This window comes from Salmo salar, chromosome ssa06 (assembly GCF_905237065.1).
Source record: "Salmo salar chromosome ssa06, Ssal_v3.1, whole genome shotgun sequence".
Lineage (NCBI taxonomy): Eukaryota > Metazoa > Chordata > Actinopteri > Salmoniformes > Salmonidae > Salmo > Salmo salar.
In genome coordinates, this window is record NC_059447.1 from 78,689,875 (window position 1) to 78,713,097 (window position 23,223).

The window sequence follows — 23,223 nt, forward strand, 5'->3', positions numbered from 1 at the left end:
AAAGTTGCATATCGCGGGGGCAGTTCGATGCTAATGCAGAACGCCACAGGATATTTTTGTGTAAGTCATAATGGAAGGTATTAGATACTGTGTAAGTCATAATGGAAAGTATTAGATACTGTATAAGTCATAATGAAAGGTATTAGATACTGTAAAAGTCATAATAAAAGGTATTAGATACTGTATAAGTAAGTCATAATGGAAGGTATTAGATACTGTATAAGTCTTAATTGAAGGTATTAGATACTGTAAGGAAAGGTATTCGATACTATGAAAGTCATAATGGAAGGTATTAGATACTGTATAAGTCATAATGAAAGGTGTTAGATACTGTATAAGTCATAATGAAAGGTATTAGATACTGTATAAGTCATAATGAAAGGTATTAGCTACTTTGAAAGTAATAATGAAAGGTATTAGATACTGTGTAAGTCATAATGAAAAATGTTAGATACAGTGAAAGTCATAATGGAAGGTATTAGATACTGTTTAAGTCATAATGGAAGGTATTAGATACTGTATAAGTCATAATAAAATGTATTAGATACTGTATAAGTCATAATGAAAGGTATTAGATACTGTATAAGTCACAATGAAAGGTATTAGATACTGTATAAGTCATAATAAAATGTATTAGATACTGTTTAAGTTATAATGGAGGGTATTAGATGCTGTATAAGTCATAATGAAAGGTATTAGATACTGTTTAAGTCATAATGAAAATTATAGATACGGTTTAAGTCACAATGAAAGGTATTAGATAATGTATAAGTCATAATGAAAGGTATTAGACACTATATAAGTCAAAATGAAATGGAGGTAGTAGATGTGGAAGGGAGAGAGTGAGGAGAGAGAGAGAGAGAGAGAGAGAGGGAGGGAGAAAGAGGGAGCGAGAGAGAGAGGGAGAAAGACGGAGAGAGAGACTGTAAATCTGAGTAAGACAAAAATAATTGTGTTCCAAAAAAGGTCCAGTTGTACTCACTAATAAATATTCCATCTAGACACTGTTGCCATAGAGCACACACAAACTATACATACCTTGGCCTAAACATCGGCGCCACAGTTAACTTCCACAAAGCTGTGAACTATTTGAGAGACAAGGCAAGAAGGGCCTTCTACGCCATCAAAAGGAATATAAAATCCAACATACCAATTAGGATCTGGCAAAAAATACTTGAATCAATTATATCAAATCAAATGTATTTATATAGCCTTTCTTACATCAGCTGATATCTCAAAGTGCTGTACAGAAACCCAGCCTAAAACCCCAAACAGCAAGTAATGCAGGTGTAGAAGCACGGTGGCTAGGAAAAACTCCCTAGAAAGGCCAAAACCTAGGAAGAAACCTAGAGAGGACCCAGGCTATGAGGGGTGGCCAGTCCTCTTCTGGCTGTGCCGGGTGGAGATTATAACAGAACATGGCCAAGATGTTCAAATGTTCATAAATGACCAGCATGGTCAAATAATAATAATCACAGTAGTTGTTGAGGGTGCAACAATTCAGCACCTCAAGAGTAAATGTCAGTTGGCTTTTCATAGCCGATCATTGAGAGTATCTCTACCGCTCCTGCTGTCTCTAGAGAGTTGAAAACAGCAGGTCTGGGACAGGTAGCATGTCCAGTGAACAGGTCAGGGTTCCATAGCCGCAGGCAGAATAGTTGAAACTGGAGCAGCAGCACGGCCAGGTGGACTGGGGACAGCAAGGCGTCATCATGCCAGGTAGTCCTGAGGCATGGTCCTAGGGCTCAGGTCCTCCGAGAGAGAGAAAGAAAGAAAGAAAGAAAGAAAGAAAGAAAGAAAGAAAGAAAGAAAGAAAGAAAGAAAGAAAGAAAGAAAGAAAGAAAGAAAGAAAGAAAGAAAGAAAGAGAGAATTAGAGAGAGCATACTTAAATTCACACAGGACACCGGATAAGACAGGAGAAATACTCCAGATATAACAGACTGACCCTAGCCCCCCGACAAATAAACTACTGAAGAATAAATACTGGAGGCTGAGACAGGAGGGGTCAGGAGACACTGTGGCCCCATCCGATGATACCCCCGGACAGGGCCAAACAGGCAAGATTTAACCCCACCCACTTTGCCAAAGCACAGCCCCCACACCACTAGAGGGATAACTTCAACCACCAACTTACCATCCTGAGACATGGCCGAGTATTGCCCACAAAGATCTCCGCCACGGTACAACCCAAGGGGGGGCGCCAACCCAGACAGGAAGACCACGTCAGTGACTCAACCCACTCAAATGATGCACCTCTCCTAGGGACGGCATGGAAGAACACCAGTAAGCCAGTGACTCAGCCCCTGTAATAGGGTTAGAGGCAGAGAATCCCAGTGGAGAGAGGGGAACCGGCCAGGCAGAGACAGCAAGGGCGGTATGTTGCTCCAGAGCCTTTCCGTTCACCTTCACACTCCTGGGCCAGACTACACTCAATAATAGGACCCACTGAAGAGATGAGTCTTCAGTAAAGACAAAGGTTGAGACCGAGTCTGCGTCTCTCACATGGGTAGGCAGACCATTCCATAAAAATGGAGCTCTATAGGAGAAAGCCCTGCCTCCAGCTGTTTGCTTAGAAATTCTAGGGACAATTAGGAAGCCAGTGTAGGGAGGAAGCCAGTGTAGGGAGGCTAGCACTGGAGTAATATGATAAACATTTTTGGTTCTAGTCAGGATTCTAGCAGCCGTATTTAGCACTAACTGAAGTTTATTTTAGTGCTTTATCCGGGTAGCCGGAAAGTAGAGCATTGCAGTTGTCCAACCTAGAAGTAACAAAAGCATGGATTAATTTTTCTGCATCATTTTTGGACAGAAAGTTTCAGATTTTTGCAATGTTATGTAGATGGAAAAAAGCTGTCCTTGAAACAGTCTTGATATGTTATTCAAAAGAGAGATCAGGGTCCAGAGTAACGCCGAGGTCCTTCACAGTTTTATTTGAGACGACTGTACAACCATCAAAATTAATTGTCAGATTCAACAGAAGATCTCTTTGTTTCTTGGGACCTAGAACAAGCATCTCTGTTTTGTCCGAGTTTAAAAGTAGAACGTTTGCAGCCATCCACTTCCTTATGTCTGAAACATAGGCTTCTAGCGAGGGCAATTTTGGGGCTTCACCATGTTTCATTGAAATGTACAGCTGTGTGTCATCCGCATTATAGAACCCATTGCCCTTTATGGTTGTGAGGTCTGGGGTCCACTCACCAAACAATAATTCACAAAATTGGACAAACACCAAATTGAGACTCTGCATGCAGAATTCTGCAAAAATATATGTTGTGTACAAAGTTAAACACCAAATAATGCATGCAGAGCAGAATTAGGCCGATAACCCGCTAATGATCAAAATCCAGAAAAGAGCCTTTAAATTCTACAACCACCTAAAAGGAAGCGATTCCCAAAACTTCCAAAACAAAGCCATCACCTACAGACAAATGAACCTGGAGAAGAGCCCCCTAAGCAAGCTGGTCCTGGGGCTCTTTTCAGGGCTCCAGAGTGGCGCAACAGTCTAACGCACTGCATCTCAGTGCTAGAGGCATCACTACAGACCTTGGTTCGATTCCAGGCTGAATCACAAACAGCCATGATTGGGAGTCCCCTAAGGCGGCGCACAATTGGCCCAGCATTGTCCGGGTTTGGCTGGGGTAGGCTGTCATTGTAAATAAGAATTTGTACTTAACTAGTTAAATAAAGGTTAAATAAAAATTACAAAAATACAAACAGACCCCACAGAGCCCCAGGACAGCAAAACAATTAGACTCAACCAAACCATAAGAAAACAAAAAGATAATTACTTGACACATTGGAAATAATTTACAAAAAAACAGAGCAAACTAGAATGATATTTGGCCCTAAACAGAGAGTACACAGTGACAGAATACCTGACCACTGTGACTGACCCACAATTAAGGACATTTTTTACTATGTACAGACTCAGTGAGCATAGCCTTGCTATTGAGAAAGGTAGCCGAAGGCAGGCCTGGCTCTCAAGAGAAGACAGGCTATGTGCACACGGCCCACAAATTGAGGTGGAAACTGAGCTGCACTTCCTAACCTCCTGCCAAATGTATGACCATATTAGAGATATATATTTCCCTCAGATTACACAGACCCACAAAGAATTCGAAAACAAATCTACTTTTGATAAACTCCGATATATATTGGGTGAACTACAACAGTGTGCAATCACAGCAGGAAGATTTGTGACCTGTTGCCACAAGAAAAGGGAAACCAGTGAAGAACAAACACCATTGTAAATACAACCTATATTTATGTTTATTTATTTTCCCTTTTGAACTTTAACTAATTGTGCATCATTACAACACTGCATATAGACATAATATGACATTTGAAATGTCTTTATTCTTTTGGAACTTCTGTGAGTGTAATGTTTACTGTTCATTTGTTATTGTTTATTTCACTTTTGTTTATTATCTATTTCACTTGTTTTGGGGATGTAAACATATGTTTCCTATGCCAATAAAGCCCCTTAAATTGAAATTGAGAATTGAGAGAGGGAGATAGAAAGAGAGACACAGAGGAAGAGAGAGATAATATAAATCTCTCTCTCCCCGAATCTCTCCCTCCCTCTCTCCCTCTCTCTCTCTTTCTTCTCTCGCTCTCTCTCTCTCTCTCTCTCTCTCTCTCTCTCTCTCTCTCTCTCTCAGCCAATCTCAAAAGTTTGTGTATTAGATCTAATGCATCCACTCAAATATAATTTCATATATTGCATAGTCATAAGTGATGGTGTGTAGAGTAGCCCTCAGATTAAACTGCCAATACATGTTTTTTTTATAACAGGTTACTGTCAAGGCAGGGCTGTGGTATGATGTCTATATCAGGGCCTGCTGAATCTCGTCTTTTTAGTGTGTGTGTGTGTGTTTGTATTGTAAGTGTGTCCGTGCATGTACAATACGTGCGTGTGTGTGTAAATGCGTCTCTATGCGTAGGTTTGTATTGTAAGCATGGTTGTGCGTCCCACGTGTGTCCTACATGTGTCTGTGCGTGTGTCTGTGTCTGTGTGTGTGCGTGCTTGTGTGTTTGCATCTGTGTTGCCTGGGAGTTCCACGTTCCCAGACCAGCCGATGACCTGGACAATGGCTCAATCAGGTCCCCTGGTGGTTCAGCATACAGAACACATTAATGCTGGGAGCCTGTCTGGGTCATCCAGGACCAGACTTAATCAATCCACTGTATTCATTTAAAGAGCCATGCCTACAGGCTCCATATGTTTCACTCCATGCTGATCTGAAGAAAAGGGGAAAAGGTTGAGCTCAGGGAACAAGAGCCAAGTCAGAGCTAACTCACTCATTCACTCACTCACTCACTCACTCACTCACTCACTCACTCACTCACTCACTCACCACTCACTCACTCACTCACTCACTCACTCAAGAAATCATGGACCTCATTTAATCAAAGTGTAAGATCGAATTCTGGAATGAGCTTGACTACAACTCCTTTATATGTTGTTTTCTGCTGTATCCCAAAACATGAAAACTAAAATGTTCCAGATATATGGATTTTTCTTCTTTCCACATGTCTGGTTTAGAGTGTGTTTCTATGTGGCTAAAAGAGGAGAGCAGTCGCATCCCTTTTGTGAGGCACACAACCTCTCGCTGCCCTGGGTGCATCAATGAATATTTTAGTGAGTCACATGGCTGTTATGTCCGACTGAGTGTACCTGGCACAGGCCGCAACACCACAGGTGGGGCATTAGCTATAACCAGAACACACTGGACAGGCCATGCTGCAGACCTGGGTTAAAAAACAAGTGGTTTTCTTTGGAATACTTTGAGTGTTTTCTGGAGCCTGGTCTGGAATTACAGATTGGCGAAGTTTGGGATTTTTCTGACTATTCCATTGGTTCCATTGCGCCAGACAAGCTCAATCAAACACAGCTAAAGTATTTAAAAGAGTATTAAATACTATCTGAACCCAGGTCTGCTGGCAATGAATCAGATTAATCTCTAGCCTCACTCACACAGAGCAACACAGCTAGAACAGAAATAGCCCTAAACCGTTTCAGAGTACAGGCAGTTTCATAAACCATGCATGAAAAAGTTTACTTATTTTCTGTACTATTTTTATGAAAGAGAATACACAAAAAGGGAATGTGATACTAGTCAGGGAACATAAAGCTTTTTAAACTGTACCCCAGACCTTATACTCCGACGTCGTACCAATAAAAACGCAGCATCCATTATTTGGATATGAGAGGAACATTTTCTGGTTGAGAGTGAGCAGCACAGCACTAGTCACACTTCTATGACATCATGTCTCCCTTCTCATGACAATAACATCTTATCTCAGTGAATTCACATCACATTGAGAGCACACACACACACACAAAGAGAGACACACACTGTAGAGACACGTACTGTATATTTAGTACAAGACATCAGTGGAAGATGCTGAGGGGAGAACGGCTCATGATAATGGCTGGAATGGAACAAATGGAATGGTATCAAACACATGAAAACCATATGCTTGATACCATTCCATGGACTTCATTCCAGCCATTGTTATGAGCCATCCTCCCCTCAGCAACCTCCACTGTCAGACGTATGCCTGGTGGTTCTGCTGAATTTCCGGGGAGCGTGTTCTGTGTGTCTGCCTCTCTTTAGTGTAATAACCTATAAAAAACCCTCAACGCTGCTGGTAAAGACATTTCTAAAGTAAATACAATGTGAGTCTAGTAGGACCATTGTCACCATGGCAACACCTGTCAATGCACTGAAGTCATCCACAATGTCGCCATGGCACCGGGGTTCATTCTAATTCCTTCTGCGGCTGTGAGAGTAAGCCCTATTTTATTTGGTGGGCCTTGCAGACTCCTCACAGCTCCAACAGTGTGTGGCGCGGTGAACGACCTGTCAGTGTGCTACTGTTGGACATGAGGAGGCCTGATGTGAACGACCTGTCAGTGTGCTACTGTTGGACATGAGGAGGCCTGATGAGAACGACCTGTCAGTGTGCTACTGTTGGACATGAGGAGGCCTGATGTGAATGACCTGTCAGTGTGCTACTGTTGGACATGAGGAGGCCTGATGTGAACGACCTGTCAGTGTGCTACTGTTGGACATGAGGAGGCCTGATGTGAACGACCTGTCAGTGTGCTACTGTTGGACATGAGGAGGCCTGATGTGAACGACCTCTCAGTGTGCTACTGTTGGACATGAGGAGGCCTAATGTGAATTACATTTGGAGGAATCAGAAAGACCCATTTCAAGAATTCTAGTGTGTGTTCATACATGAGTGTAGATCTGCCTGCCTGTGCCTATGTGTTTCAGGTTTCGGACTAAGGTGGGGGGTAGCGTTAAATTGATGAGGCTTAGTGTTAAACTGATGAGGGGTAGAGTTAAACTGATGAGGGGTAGTGTTAAACTGATGGGGAGTAGGGTTAAACTGATGGGAGGTAGGGTTAAACTGATGGAGGTAGGGTTAAACTGATGGGGGGTAGGGTTAAACTCATGGGAGGTAGGGTTAAACTTATGGGGAGTAGGGTTAAACTGATGGGGAGTAGGGTTAAACTGATGGGGTGTAGGGTTAAACTGATGGGCAGTAGGGTTAAACTGATGGGGAGGTAGGGTTAAACTGATGGGGAGTAAGATTAAACTGATGGGCAGTAGGGTTAAACTGATGGGCAGTAGGGTTAAACTGATGGGGAGGTAGGGTTAAACTGATGGGGAGTAAGGTTAAACTGATGGGCAGTAGGGTTAAACTGATGGGGAGTAGGGTTAAACTGATGGGGAGTAGGTTTAAACTGATGGGGAGTAGGTTTAAACTGATGGGCGGTAGGGTTAAACTGATGGGGGGTAGGGTTAAACTGATGGGTGGTAGGGTTAAACTGATGGGGGGTAGGGTTAAACTGATGGGGGGTAGGGTTAAACTGATGGGCGGTAGGGTTAAACTGATGGGCGGTAGGGTTAAACTGATGATGGGTAGTGTTTTTCAACCAAAAAAAATTAACCTTTATTTAATTTGGCAAGTCAGTTAAGAACAAATTCCTATTTACAATGCCTAGGAACAGTGGGTTAACTGCCTTTTTCAGGGGCAGTACAACATATTTTTACCTTGTCAGCTCGGGGATTTGATCTAGCTGGCCCAACGCTCTAACCACTAGGCTACCTGCCGTGTTAAACTTATGAGGGGTAGAGTTAGGTTCTTGGGGTGTGTGGTGAAACAGGACTTTTTTATTTTTCACTAGCGTGCCTCGAACAAGTTTACGTTGTACCCATGCCATACACCCCATCCAGGAAACAGCATTTATTAAGACCATTCAGAGCGCGTCAGAGAGGGACTTATGGGCCATGCGACTGAATGTGAAGGTGGATTGTCAGTAACTTCAACAACAAAAAAAGTGGGAGTTATAAAAAAATAATATGTAAAGATCAACTCAGGGGGCCCCTTTGGACTTCGTACGAAGACCAAATGCCTCCTTGGCCTGTCAGGAGAGGAGGAAATGTTAGCAAGCTGAGCTGAGCCACAGTGGTGTGTCCAGGTGTTCCATTTCTATTTGCAATTCCGCCAGCAATAAAGCATTTCAGTTGCTCTCGCTTGTAAAGTGCTTTTATGCCGTCTCCAAAATGATGTAATTAGCCAGGCATCCCGGGCAGCGTAGTGGCGGCCTCGACCCTGCCTGCATTGGTGAAGAGAAGCACACACACACACACACACACACACACACACACACACACACACACACACACACACACACACACACACACACACACACACACACACACACACACACACACACACACACACACACACACACACACACACACACACACACACACACACAGGTTGTGGACTCCCGGTGAGAGGCCTGTGTCAGGGGTTTCCTGGAATATGTTTTCATTTAGGAATAAAAACACCATAAAGAGTGGTTGTCGTTTGCACAATAAATGTACACTTCAATTTAATTTGAGCCTTTCTACTGTGGATTCGGCTAGTGGCTTGTATTTGTAATGTTTAAGAGAGATGGGGGACGGAGTATTAAGAATTTGAGGTTATGGAACTTCCTTTGATGTGTGCAGTGGGGTAGTTTGTTTCCAGTTGTTAGACAGAGATAGGCAATGTGTTAATCCAACGTCAAACCTTTGTTGCTTCCTATTAACCAAGACAAAACACTTTTGTTTTCATCTCAGTTTAAACCCTTGTAAAATATTGATGATTCAAGATATTTCTTTATATGGGACCAGGCCCATAGCATGTTGACGACTTCTCACCATAGCAACCTGCCATATCTAATCTTAGCTAGTTTGAAAGCTCCCTCTCTCTCACTCTTCTAATCGAGATTCAAGATTGGTCTCCAATACTTATATGTTAATGACCGGAGTGTCAATTTACAGGGATTTTATTATTTTGGAAGGGGGGATATTTGAAAGTTATTTTCTTGTTTATGTAGTGTGGAATTTCCCCTTAAGACGCCGAGGGGTCATGACCAGAGCCTAGTGTTAGTAAGCTGGCGTGGAGAGGTAACACTAACCTGACTCATTTGGCTCAGACAGATCCGATGATTCAGCAGAGGATAGTACTCAACCTCAAGTACAAGTTCAACCTGTCAGGCTGTGACAAGGAATTAACATAAAAAATAAACTAAATCTGATCAACACATATGTCTACCTAAATGAACAGATGGCAGACATGATACACTGATTAAAAACTCCAAACTAAGTGAAAAAAAATCCGGTTTTTGGCATAGGACTTAAACCACATTTGATCAACATACAGGTTAAATACAGTATGACAACCATAAGACAAACACTGACTCAAAACTAAGTCCAAACTCAAACTAAGTAAAAAAAAAAAAAAGGTTTTTATACCTGACACTTACCCCACACCAACTAACATTCATCAGCACAAACATCAGCAAAACTACAGCCAACCAACCACTCACACGCACATGCGCGTGCGCACACATGCGCACAAACACACACACAAGTACGCACGCACACACACACACACACACACACACACACACACACACACACACACACACACACACACACACACACACACACACACACACACACACACAATCCCATCCAGTAAGGAAGATGGAGTTTACAGAGACCCCCTTCTCCCCCTCCTGTCCCAACAGGCCTCAGAAAGCAGGCCTTCTCCCCTTCCTGTCCCAACAGTCCTCATAAAGCAAGCCTTCTCCCCTTCCTGTCCCAACAGTCCTCATAAAGCAGGCCTTCTCCCCTTCCTGTCCCAACAGGCCTCAGAAAGCAGGCCTTCTCCCCCTCCTGTCCCAACAGTCCTCATAAAGCAGACCTTCTCCCCCTCCTGTCCCAACAGTCCTCATAAAGCAGGCCTTCTCCCCCTCCTGTCCCAACAGTCCTCATAAAGCAGGCCTTCTCCCCCTCCTGTCCCAACAGTCATCATAAAGCAGGCCTTCTCCCCCTCTTGTCCCAACAGGCCTCGGAAAGCAGGCCTTCAGGAAAAGGGATAAAGGTTCCTGAGATGTGGGGCATGTAGTTTTCCTCTCCCTGATACAGACCAGTGCTGAGCTGCAACAGCAACAGCAGGCAAGGAGAGTAAACAGTGAGAAAACTGCCCCGAAAAATAAACAAATAAATGCTCCAACTCCCGACTACCAGCACAGTGAGGTATGCTTGTGTTCTTAGGGAAGTAGAGTTAAATTGCATCATTTTTCTCCACATACCAGTTTCTTTCTTTCTAATTGGCTTGTTTCTGTATGGAGTTTGCCATGAGGAAAGAATGCCTGTAACACCCTCAATCTCACACCTCCGTCCACTCTCCGCAGGTGGAACAGAACTTAAACATAGAAATCATCTAGTCAGACAGGAGAGGCCCCAGATCCAACAAAGCAGACACCTGTCATTTCCCCCCTCGAGCATTAGACAGTAAAAAGCACACCTCAGCTTCTGTCAACCGCAGACGAACCCACTGGGCAAAAACTGGGCATATCAACGTTGTTTCAATGTCATTTCAACCCCAAAATTATATATGTTGTCATTGAATCAATGTGGAAAACTGTACTGTAATTTCATATTTTTTTCACCCAACTTTTAACCTAAATCCAATGACTTGGTGACATTTTTGTTGATTTCACATTGAACTCACGTTAGTTGACATCTCAACCAAATTCTGTGCCCAATTGGGAGAGTGTCATCGGTGCTTAATGCACTCTGTGTCCTCATGTCCACATCTTCCAGCTCTCAATCCGCCTGGGTGCTTTTCTGACCCCACAGCATGTCTTACCCTGACCCCTATAACTCCTCTTTTGTTCTCAGCGATTCCCCTGGAATTCCCCCCCATCACTTCCCCCATAACTCCCCCCCCTCCACCACCATCCCCCTCGGGTGCCCTCTGACCTCTCCAGCGCCTCTGCCTCTCTGTGAGCCTGCCCTCACATTCCTCCAAGACACCCCAGCCCTGAAACAAGAGACCATGTTGAGCTCATCGCCAGGCACAGAAGTTAGAGGAGTTAAACAACACGAGAAAAAAGACAACCGTTGGGTTGAGGCTGATCAAGGGTTAAGTTAAGGAGGAAGCAAACCGACTGTCGGCGTCCTGACTGGTGCCTGTAGTTTCCTCCCCACACACGTCTGTCGCTTGCTACCCGCTGCCCAACAGACGCCGTGCTCTTTAAAGTTAACGAGCCCCTCGCTACCCTGCCATCCGGGAGCTGTCCTGGGATGTGTGTGTAACTCTACTCTCTCTCTGACTATGCTCTGACCACCAGCTGCCTCAAGAACGGTAAGGGCCCCTCTTCTAACGTTTGTCTGACAACATGTGAGCAAAAGTAGCAGCAGAGGGAGAGAGAGAAAGAGAGAGAGAGACTAGCAACACCCCACAGCACTTAAAGCAAAACTCCAAACTCAAACTCCCTGTATCATTGTGATTCAGGCTGAGATAGCTACGAGAGTTGATAAGACACAATCGGTGCAATCATAATTAAACCAATCAGAGCATCTGCATAAAGAGGTAGAGTTTGAACGAATGAAAATGTACGCCCGAAAGGGCTGTCTACTGGAGCTGAACGCAAGGAAGCTCTTTTAAATGTTTTACGGTGCTATTCCATGCATTATTAAGGCCTTGGGCACTGTCTGTTTTTTTCCAGTTCACTGACTGTTGTGCATTGTAAGCTATGTCTTTGTTGCCACTGACACTAATTTTACTTGCTTGTGTAGTGTTTACAAGGAAAATTCCCCTGTGAAAGTTTCAGAAGAATTGTGATGCTTTGAGGTATTGTTAAGAAGAGTGACTTATGGTATTTTTATAGCCTTATAAAGTTGCGTATTGTTCTGGGAAGCAGAGATAGACAGGCTCTTAGGAGTAGCCTGGAAATCTTGAAGATATAAGAGTACATCTTAAAAGCTGGTACACACCATTGATATCTTGAACCACTTTCCAACAAAAATGTATGAAATGTTTAGTGATGGGTTTTATTCATTTAATGGGTTCTGAGAGCTTTTCTGTGTTGCGTTTAACATGATCTGACTGTTTAGTCTTCAGTTAAAATCTTAATTATCAAGAAAACATTTAAACACATAACCACATCCGTAGAAGAGCTCTGATCGAGAATTCATAAAAAATCTGCCACAACACTTCTGCTGGGTTGCCATAAAAAGTACTTGTTATCTCTTTGTCAGTTTTAATTTCAGCGAACAATGAGGAACTCATGGGAACCCTGTCAAAATGGTTAGTGCTATCCAGCATCCTTGGGACATCCCTATGCCCTAAACCAGGGATGGGTGGGTCCGCGTGCCCACAAAAAAATAATGTGGGTACTCAGACCCACTCAGACCCACGGTTCCAAGATGTTGTAGCAGTAGGATGTCTGTTTTGATTGTCTTGTCCCGTCCCTTGTATATATCGTTTTTCTTCATATAGATTTTTTATGTTTTTAAATCTCATTTTCCATCTACGGACTGAAAATACTCTCCTGCAACCCGCCTCACCCAATGTGGTATGGATCTGCTATTTTTTATACCTTATAACCGGACCCTCCTTCAGAAGCTAGCCAGCTAACTAACTACTAGTTAGTAGTCAGTTAGCCACTGCTAGCGGTTATCACCGTTAACTCGGAAATCTGCCAGCGTCAGCTCGTTCAACTCCTGCCAGCCTGCACAGCGCGATATCTACCCAGAGTATATCGGACCGCTTTTCTGTACCACATCTACGGATTCCTACCGCAAGCTCTGAATCTTTACTCCGGATCATCGCAGCTAGCTAGCTGCTATCCAAGTGGCTACTCCTGGCTAACGTCTCTGTGCTGAAGTAAGCACCAGTTAGCCTGGAGCTAGCCTCGAACTAGGCCCATCTCCCGACTAGCCGAATAAATCCATCAGATAATTCCTGGGCTTCAAAACCTCTTTTGTCAATTGGTCTGGACCCTTTGCTGCCGACACGGAGCCCCGCCGGGCCTTCACGACTTGTCTGCCGATGTAACCATCCAAGGGGGTCTCAACAGGCTCTCCCGTTGCGACGTACCCCTGAGGCCCATCTGCTAGCCTGCTGCTAGCCCCGGCCTGGTAACTGTCTGAATCGCCGTGCCTCCAGCTCGCCTAGCTACTCACTGGACCCTATAATCACTCGGCCACACATGCCTCTCCCTAATGTCAATAGGCCTTGTCTATTGCTGTTTTGGTGAGTAATTTTTGTCTTATTTAACTGTAGAGCCACCAGTCCTGTTCAATATGCCTTGGCTAGCCCTTATGTTCCACCTCCCACACATGAGGTGACTGCACCTGGCTTAAATGGTGTCTCAAGAGACAAAACCTCTCTCATCGTCACTCAATGCCCGGGCTTACCTCCACTTTATTCACATCCTACCATACCCTTGTCTGTACATTATGCATTTAATCTATTCTTCCGTTCCCAGAAACCTGCTCCTTTGACTCTCTGTTCAGAACGCACTAGACGACCAGTTATTTTATTCTTTATCCATACTCTTATCCTACTCATCCTCTGTTCCTATGGTGATGTAGAGGATAACCCAGGCTCTGCAGCCCCCAGCATTACTCCCATTCCCCAGGCTCTCTCATTTGTTGACTTCTGTAACTGCAAAAGCATTGGTTTCATGCATGTTAACATCAGAAGCCTCCTCCCTAAGTTTGTTTTATTCACTGCTTTAGCACACTCCGCCAACCAGGATGTCCTAGCCGTGTCTGAATCCTGGCTTAGGAAGGCCACCAAAAATCCTGAAATTTCCATTCCTAACTATAACATTTTCCGATAAGATAGAACTGCCAAAGGGGACGGAGTTGCAATCTACTGCAGAGATAGCCTGCAAAGTTCTGTCAAACTGTCAAGGTCTGTGCCCAAATAATTTGAGCTTCTACTTTTAAAAATCCACCTTTCCAGAAACAAGTCTCTAACCGTTGCCGCTTGTAATAGACCCCCCTCAGCCCCCAGCTGTGCCCTGGATGCCATATGTGAATTGATCGCCCCCATCTATCTTCAGAGTTCGTACTGTTAAGTGAACTAAACTGGGACATGCTTAACACCCCGGCCATCCTACAATCTAAACTAGATGCCCTCAATCTCACACAAATGATCAAGGAACCTACCAGGTACAACCCTAAATCTGTAACCATGGGCACCCTCTTAGATTTCATCCTGACCAACTTGCCCTCTAAATACACCTCTGCTGTCTTCAACCAGGATCTCAGTGATCACTGCCTCATTGCCTGCGTGCGTAATGGGTTCGCGGTCAAACGACCACCCCTCATCACTGTCAAACGCTCCCTAAAACACTTCAGCGAGCAGGTCTTTCATATAAACCTGGCCCAGGTATCCTGGAAGGATATTGACCTCATCCCGTCAGTAGAGGATGCTTGGATGCTCTTCAAAAGTGCTTTCCTCTCCATCTTAAATAAGCATGCCCCATTCAAAAAATGTAGAACTAAGAACAGATATAGCCCTTGGTTCACCCCAGACTTGACTCCCTTTGACCAGCACAAAAACATACTGTGCCTTCTGCATTAGTATCGAATGCTTTCCAATCGGGACCCTCTCTTTCTAATATGATCCACCCACATTTTTGCAACCCCTATTACCAATCTGTTCAACCTTTCTTTTGTATCGTCCGAGATCCCCAAAGATTGGAAAGCTGCTGTGGTCATCCCCCTCTTCAAAGGGGGAGACACTCTAGACCCAAACTGTTATAGACCTATATTCATCCTGCCCTGCCTCTCTAAAATCTTCGAAAGCCAAGTTAATAAACAGATCACTGACCATTTCGAATCATTTTACATTTAACATTTAAGTCATTTAGCAGACGCTCTTATCCAGAGCGACTTACAAATTGGTGCATTCACCTTATAATATCCAGTGGAACAACCACTTACAATAGTGCATCTAAATCTTTTAAGGGGGGGGTTAGAAGGATAACTTTATCCTATCCCAGGTATTCCTTGAAGAGGTGGGGTTTCAGGTGTCTCCGGAAGGTGGTGATTGACTCCGCTGTCCTGGCGTCGTGAGGGAGCTTGTTCCACCATTGGGGTGCCAGAGCAGCGAACAGTTTTGACTGGGCTGAGCGGGAACTGTGCTTCCTCAGAGGTAGGGAGGCGAGCAGGCCAGAGGTGGATGAACGCAGTGTCCTTGTTTGGGTGTAGGGCCTGATCAGAGCCTGAAGGTACGGAGGTGCCGTTCCCCTCACAGCTCCGTAGGCAAGCACCATGGTCTTGTAGCGGATGCGAGCTTCAACTGGAAGCCAGTGGAGAGAGCGGAGGAGCGGGGTGACGTGAGAGAACTTGGGAAGGTTGAACACCAGACGGGCTGCGGCGTTCTGGATGAGTTGTAGGGGTTTAATGGCACAGGCAGGGAGCCCAGCCAACAGCGAGTTGCAGTAATCCAGGCGGGAGATGACAAGTGCCTGGATTAGGACCTGCGCCGCTTCCTGTGTGAGGCAGGGTCGTACTCTGCGAATGTTGTAGAGCATGAACCTACAGGATCCCACCGTACTTCTCCACTATGCAATCTGGTTTTCAGCTGGTCATGGGTGCACCTCAGCCACGCTCAAGGTCCAAAACGATATCATAACCGCCATCGATAAAAGATAGTACTGTGCAGCCGTCTTCATTGACCTTGCCAAGGCTTTCGACTTTGTCAATCACCGCATTCTTATCGGCAGATTCAATAGCCTTGGCTTCTCAAATGACTGCCCCGCCTGGCTCACCAACTACTTCTCAGACAGAGTTCAGTGTGTCAAATTGCCTGTTGTCCGGCCCGCTGACAGTCTCTATGGGGACGCCACAGGGTTAAATTCTTGAGCTGACTCTTTTCTCTGTATATATCATTGATGTCGCTCTTACTGCTGGTGATTCTCTGATCCACCTCTACGCAGACGACACCATTCTGTATACATCTGGCCCTTCTTTGGACACTGTGCTAACAAACCTCCAAACAAGCTTCAACGCCATACAACTCTCCTTCCGTGGCCTCCAACTGCTTTTAAATGCTAGTAAAACTAAGTGCATGCTCTTCAACCGATTGCTGCCCTCACCCTCCTGCCTGACTAGCATCTCTACTCTGGATGGTTCTGACTTAGAATATGTGGACAACTACAAATACCTAGGTGTCTGGTTAGACTGTAAACTCTCCTTCCAGACTCACATTAAGTATCTCCAATCCAAAATTAAATCTAGAATCAGCTTCCTATTTTGCAACAAAGCCTCCTTCACTCACGCCGCCAAACAAACCCTCGTAAAACTGACTATCCTACCGATCCTTGACTTTGGCGATGTCATTTACAAAATAGCCTCCAACAATCTACTCAGCAAACTGGATGTAGTCTATCACAGTGCCATCCGTTTTATCACCAAAGCCCCATATACGACCAATCACTGTGACCTGTATGCTCTCGTTGGCTGGCCCTCACTACATATCCGTCGCCAAACCCACTGGATCCAGGTTATCTATAAGTCTTTGCTAGGTAAAGCCTCACCTTATCTCATCTCACTGGTCACCATAGCAACACCCACCCGTAGCACGCGCTCCAGCAGGTATATTGCACTAGTCATCCCCAAAGCCAACACTTCCTTTGGCCGTCTTTCCTTCCAGTTCTCTGCTGCCAATGACTGAAACAAATTGCAAAAATCTTATCTCAATATCCTAAAAAAAGCTCAACGTCAACAGTGAAGAGGCGACTCCGGGATGCTGGCTTTCTAGGCAGAGTTCCTCTGTCATGTGTCTGTGTTTTTTTGCCCATCTAACTCTTTTATTTTTATTGGCCAATCTGAGATATGGCTTTTTCTTTGTAACTCTGCTTAGAAGGCTAGCATCCCGGAGTCGCCTCTTAACTGTTGACGTTGAGACTGGTGTTTTGCAGGTACTATTTAATGAAGTTGCCAGTTGAGGACTTGTGAGGCGTCTGTTTCTCAAACTAGACACTCTAATGTACTTGTCCTCTTGCTCAGTTGTGCACCGGGGCCTCCTACTCCTTCTATTCTGGTTAGAGGCAGTTTGCTCTGTTCTGTGAAGGGAGTAGTACACAGCGTTGTACGCGATCTTCAGTTTCTTGGCAATTTCTCGCATGGAATAGCCTTCATTTCTCAGAACAAGAATAGACTGATGAGTTTCAGAAGAAAGGTCTTTGTTTCTGTTCATTTTGAGCCTGTAATCGAACCCACAAATGCTGATGCTCCAGATATTCAACTAGTCTAAAGAAGGCCAGTTGTATTGCTTCTTTAATTAGAACAACAGTTTTCAGCTGTGCTAACCAAATTGCAAAAGGGTTTTCTAATGATCAATTAGCCTTTTAAAATGATAAACTTGTATTAGATAACACAACGTGCCATTGGAACACAGGAGTGATGATTGCTGATAAACGGCCTCTGTACGCCTATGTATATATTCCATAAAAAAATCTGCCGTTTCCAGGTACAATAGTCATTTACAACATTAACAATGTCTACACTGTATTTCTGATCAATTTGATGTTATTTTAAATGGACAAAAAAAATTGCTTTTCTTTAAAAAACAATGTCATTTCTAGGTGACCCCAAACTTTTGAATGGTAGTGTAGTACTTTAAATTAACATATTTATCAGAAACCAGAACTCTATTTACATACTATTTCATAATGATGTAACTACGACATTAGAACAACACATTGCCACTATGACCCCTACATGAGCATCAGGTATGGTTACAGGTTACAGGTTACAGGTTACACCTTCACTTTAGCTGCCTCGTTAGTGCATGTCTTGAGTCGGATGACCGTCGAGAAACTCAGTCATGAATAAGACGTTGTCTAGAGCAGCAACTTGGCCTGAGGGCACAGCCCAGATATGCAGAGAGAGAGAGACAGAGAGAGACAGAGAGAGAGAGAAAGAGAGAGAGAGAGAGAGAGAGAGACAGAGAGAGAGAAAGAGAGAGAGAGACAGAGAGAGAGAGAGAGACAGAGAGAGAGACAGAGAGAGAGAGAGAGAGACAGAGAGAGAGACAGAGAGAGAGAGAGAGAGAGAGACAGAGAGAGAGAAGAGAGAGAGAGAGAGAGAGAGAGAGAGAGAGGGGTGGGGGGGAGAAAACCAAGAACCAGGCACAAGGGAAGAACTGTTCCTTGGGTGTAATATAACGCCTTCACTGCTCAGCCTCTTCTGGGCATCAGAGAAAGAGGGAGAGAGAAATGGCCTCCAGCAGATGAAATAAAAATGTAATCAAATACCAGCAGGTAATGTCATTAGTGCTGAAGGAATGGAGGGTGTAATATAAAAAGTATATATGTTGAAATAGATACTGCACTGGAATTTGTGAGCTACACTACATGACCAAAGGTATGTGGACACCTGCTTATCAAACATCTTATTCCAAAATCATGGGCATTAACATGGAGTTGGTCCCCCCTTTGCTGCTATAACAGCCTCCACTCTTCTGGGAAGGCTTTCCACTAGATGTTGGAACATTGCTGCAGGGACTTGCTTCCATTCAGCCGCAAGAGCATTAGTGAGGTCGGGCACCGATGTTGGGCAATTAGGCCGGACTTGGTTCCAGTGAAGGGACACTGGAACCAACCCCAGATGTTCTATGGGGTTGAGGTCAGGGCTCTGTGCAGGCCAGTCAAGTTCTTCCACACCAATCTCGACGAGCCATTTCTGTATGGACCTCACTTTATGCACAGGGGCATTGTCATGCTGAAACAGGAAGAACAGAATCGTCTAGAATGTAATTGTATGCTGTAGCGTTAAAATGTCCCTTCACTGGAACTAAGAGGCTTAGCGTGAACCATGAAAAACAGCCCCAGACCATTATTCTTCCTCCACCAAACTTTACAGTTGGCACTATGCGTTGAGGCAGGTAGCGTTTTCCTGGCATCCGCCAAACCCAAATTTGTCTGTCGGACTGCCAAATGGTGAAGTGTGATTCATCACTCCAGGGAACACGTTTCCACTGTTCCAGAGTCCAATGGTGGTGAGCTTTACCTCACTCCAGCTGACGCTTGGCATTGCACATGGTGATCTTAGGCTTGTGTGCAGCTGCTCGACCATGGAAACCTATTTTGTGAATCTCCCGACAAACAGTTATTGTGCTGACTTTGCTTTCAGAGGCAGTTTGGAAGTCGGTAGTGAGTGTTGCAACCGAGGACAGGCGATTTTTATGCGCTATTTAACCACTTCGCGGCTGAGACGTTGTTGCTCCTAGACATTTCCACTTCACAATAATCGGACTTATAGTTGCCCGGGAAGGCTCTAAGCAGGGCAGAAATTTGACGAATTGACTTGTTGGAAAGGTGGCATCCTGTGACGGTGCCACGTTGAAAGTCACTGTGCTCCTCATTAAGGCCATTCTACTGCCAATGTTTACCTATGGAGATTGCATGGCTGTGTGCTCAATTGTATACATCAACGGGTGTGGCTGAAATAGCCGAATCCAGTCATTTGAAGAGTTGTCCACATACTTTGTAAATATAGTGTATATTTTCCTGGGAACTTCATGACAGGGTGATGTAAATGAAATTAAAATAGTGTATGTCATCCAGAACGCCGCAGCCCGTCTGGTGTTCAACCTTCCCAAGTTCTCTCACGTCACCCCGCTCCTCCGCACACTCCACTCGCTTCCAGTTGAAGCACGCATCTGCTACAAGACCATGGTGCTTGCCTACGGAGCTGTGAGGGGAACGGCACCTCCGTACCTTCAGGCTCTGATCAGTCCCTACACCCAAAGAAGGGCACTGCGTTCATCCACCTCTGGCCTGCTCGCCTCCCTACCTCTGTGGAAGCACAGTTCCCGCTCAGCCCAGTCAAAACTGTTCGCTGCTCTGGCACCCCAATGGTGGAACAAGCTCCCTCACAACGCCAGGATAGCAGAGTCAATCACCACCTTCCGGAGACACCTGAAACCCCACCTCTTTAAGGAATACCTGATATAGATGTACTATTGTATAGTGGTTGTTCCACTGGATATCATAAGGTGAATGCACCGATTTGTAAGTCGCTCTGGATAAGAGCGTCTGCTAAATGACGTAAATGTAAATGTAAATGTATGTCTAAAAATGTTTTTAAGTATTATTCGGTAAATTATACTTTTTCTTAAAATAGTGCCTCAGCATTATATATAAAAATATGATTATAGTAAAGATGGTATTTTCACCAGCCATCAGTATTCAGAATTGAGCCCAATCCCAGATAGAAAAATATGAATTTTGGTAATTTAGATGTCTGTCATTGCTTTCTTTCATGGGATTGTTTTATTTGGTTTATTTACTATAAAACATTAAGATTATAACACAAAAACACAACAACAAAAATGATACTGAATCTAACACACCTCCGGTTAAAACACTGTCAAACATTTTAGCCTGCCAGTGATGACTGCACTGCATGCATCCTCTCTTGGCTGGAAGATGGATCCAGAGAGCAGAGTAGTCTGTGACAGACTGAATTCTGAGAGTCATTTTATGGGCTGTGAGTAGCAAGGCCACTGATGTTTGTTTTGGAACGTTCAGAAGGCGACCAATAGAGCACTCCGGAGCTCAGAGCTGCCAGCAGGCCAAGGCTTCCCACACAGTGTCTCTCTCTCTCTCTCTCTCAATTCAATTCCATTTCAATTCAAAGGGCTTTATAGGCATGGGAAACATATGTTTACATAGCCAAAGCAAGTGAAATAGATAATAAACAAACGTGAAATAAACAATAAAAAATGTACAGTAAAGAGAAATGTCAAAAGTCATATTATGGCTATGTACAGTGTTATAACGATGTGCAAATAGTTAAAGTACAAACGGGAAAATAAATAAATATAAATATGGGTTGTATTTACAATGGTGTTTTTTCTTAACTGGTTGCCCTTTTCTTGAGGCAAAAGGTTACAAATCTTGCTGCTGTGATGGCACACTGTGGTATTTCACACAATAGATATGGGAGTTTAGTTGAATTGGATTTGATTTGGATTTTTTTGTGGGTCTGTGTAATCTAAGGGAAATATGTATCTCTAATATGGTCATACATTGTCAGGAGGTTAGGAAGTGCAGCTCAGTTTCCACCTCATTTTGTGGGCAGTGTGCACATAGCCTGTCTTCTCTTGAGATCCAGGTCTGCCTACGGCGGCCTCTCTCAATAGCAAGGCTATGCTCACTGAGATGTTCATAGTGAAAGCTTTCCTTAATTTGGGGTCAGTCACAGTGGTGAGGTATTTTGCCACTGTGTACTCTTTGTTTAGGGCCAAATAGCATTCTAGTTTGCTCAATTTTTTGTAAATTCTAGTGGTTAGAGAATCTCAGAGCTGACAAGGTAAAAATCTGTCATTCTGCCCCTGAACAAGGCAGTTAACCTACTGTTCCCCAGGCGCCGAACACATGGATGTTAAGACAGCCCCCCGCACCTCTGATTCAGAGGGGTTGGGTTAAATGCGGAAGACACATTTCAGTTGAAGGTATTCGGTTGTACAACTGTCTAGGTATCCCCCTTTTCCAATGTGTCAAGTAATTCTCTTTTAGTTTTCTTATGATTTGGTTGGGTCTAATTGTGTTGCTGTCCTGGGGCTCTGTGTGGGCTGTTTGTGTTTGCTCTTTCTCCCCCTCTCTCTGTGGTCTCTCAGCCTCTCTCTGTCTCTCTCGTTCTCTTTCTCTCCCCCTCTCTCTGTGGTCCATCAGCCTCTCTCTGTCTCTCTCTCTCCCCCTCTCTCTGCTGTCTCTCAGCCTCTCTCTGTCTCTCTCCCCCTCTCTCTGTGGTCTCTCAGGCTCTCTCTGTCTCTCTTCCCCTCTCTGAGGTCTCTCAGCCTCTCTCTGTCTCTCGTTTGTCTTCTCTCTTGTCTCTATTCTCTCTCAGATCTCATATTACTGTATTTAAATATTCTTTAAATATATATATAGATAGATACACTGCAGTTAAAAAGTTAGGGTCACTTGGAAAATTTGAAAGAAAAGTTTTTAAAAAATTGTCCATTAAAATAACATAAAAATGATCAGAAATACAGTGTAGACATTGTTCATGTTGTAAATGACTATTGTAGCTGGAAATGTATTATTTTTTATGGAATATCTACATAGGCGTACAGAGGCCGAATGTCAGCAACCATCACTCCTGTGTTCCAATGGCACGTTGTGTTAGCTAATCCAAGTTTATCATTTTAAAAAGCTAATTGATCGATAGAAAACCCTTTTGCAATTATGTTAGCACAGCTGAAAACTGTTGTTCTGATTAAAGAAGCAATAGAACTGGCCTTCTTTAGACTAGTTGAGAATCTGGAGCATCAGCATTTGTGGGTTCCATTACAGGCTCATCATGGCTAGAAACAAATAACTTTCTTCTGAAACTCGTCAGTCTATTCTTGATCTGAGAAATAAGGGCTATTCCTTGTGAGAAATTGCCAAAAAACTGAAGATGGCATTCAACGATGTGTACAACTCCATCACAGAACCGCGCAAACTGGCTCTAACCAGAGTAGAAAGAGGAGTAGGAGGCCCCGGTGCACAACTGAGCAAGAGGACAAGTACATTAGAGTGTCTAGTTTGAGAAACAGTCACCTCAAAAGTCCTCAACTGGCAGCTTCATGAAATGTTACTTTTGAGAGGTACTGTATATTTTTTATTTTATTTATTTATCTAACCTTTATTTAACTAGGCAAGTCAGTTAAGAATAAAAGGCCCCTGCAGGGACGGGGCTGGGATAAAAAAGATATATATATATATATATATATATATATATATATATATATATATATATATATATATATATATATATATATATATATACTTTTTTATATATATATGTGTATATGTGTGTATGTGTATATATATATATATACAT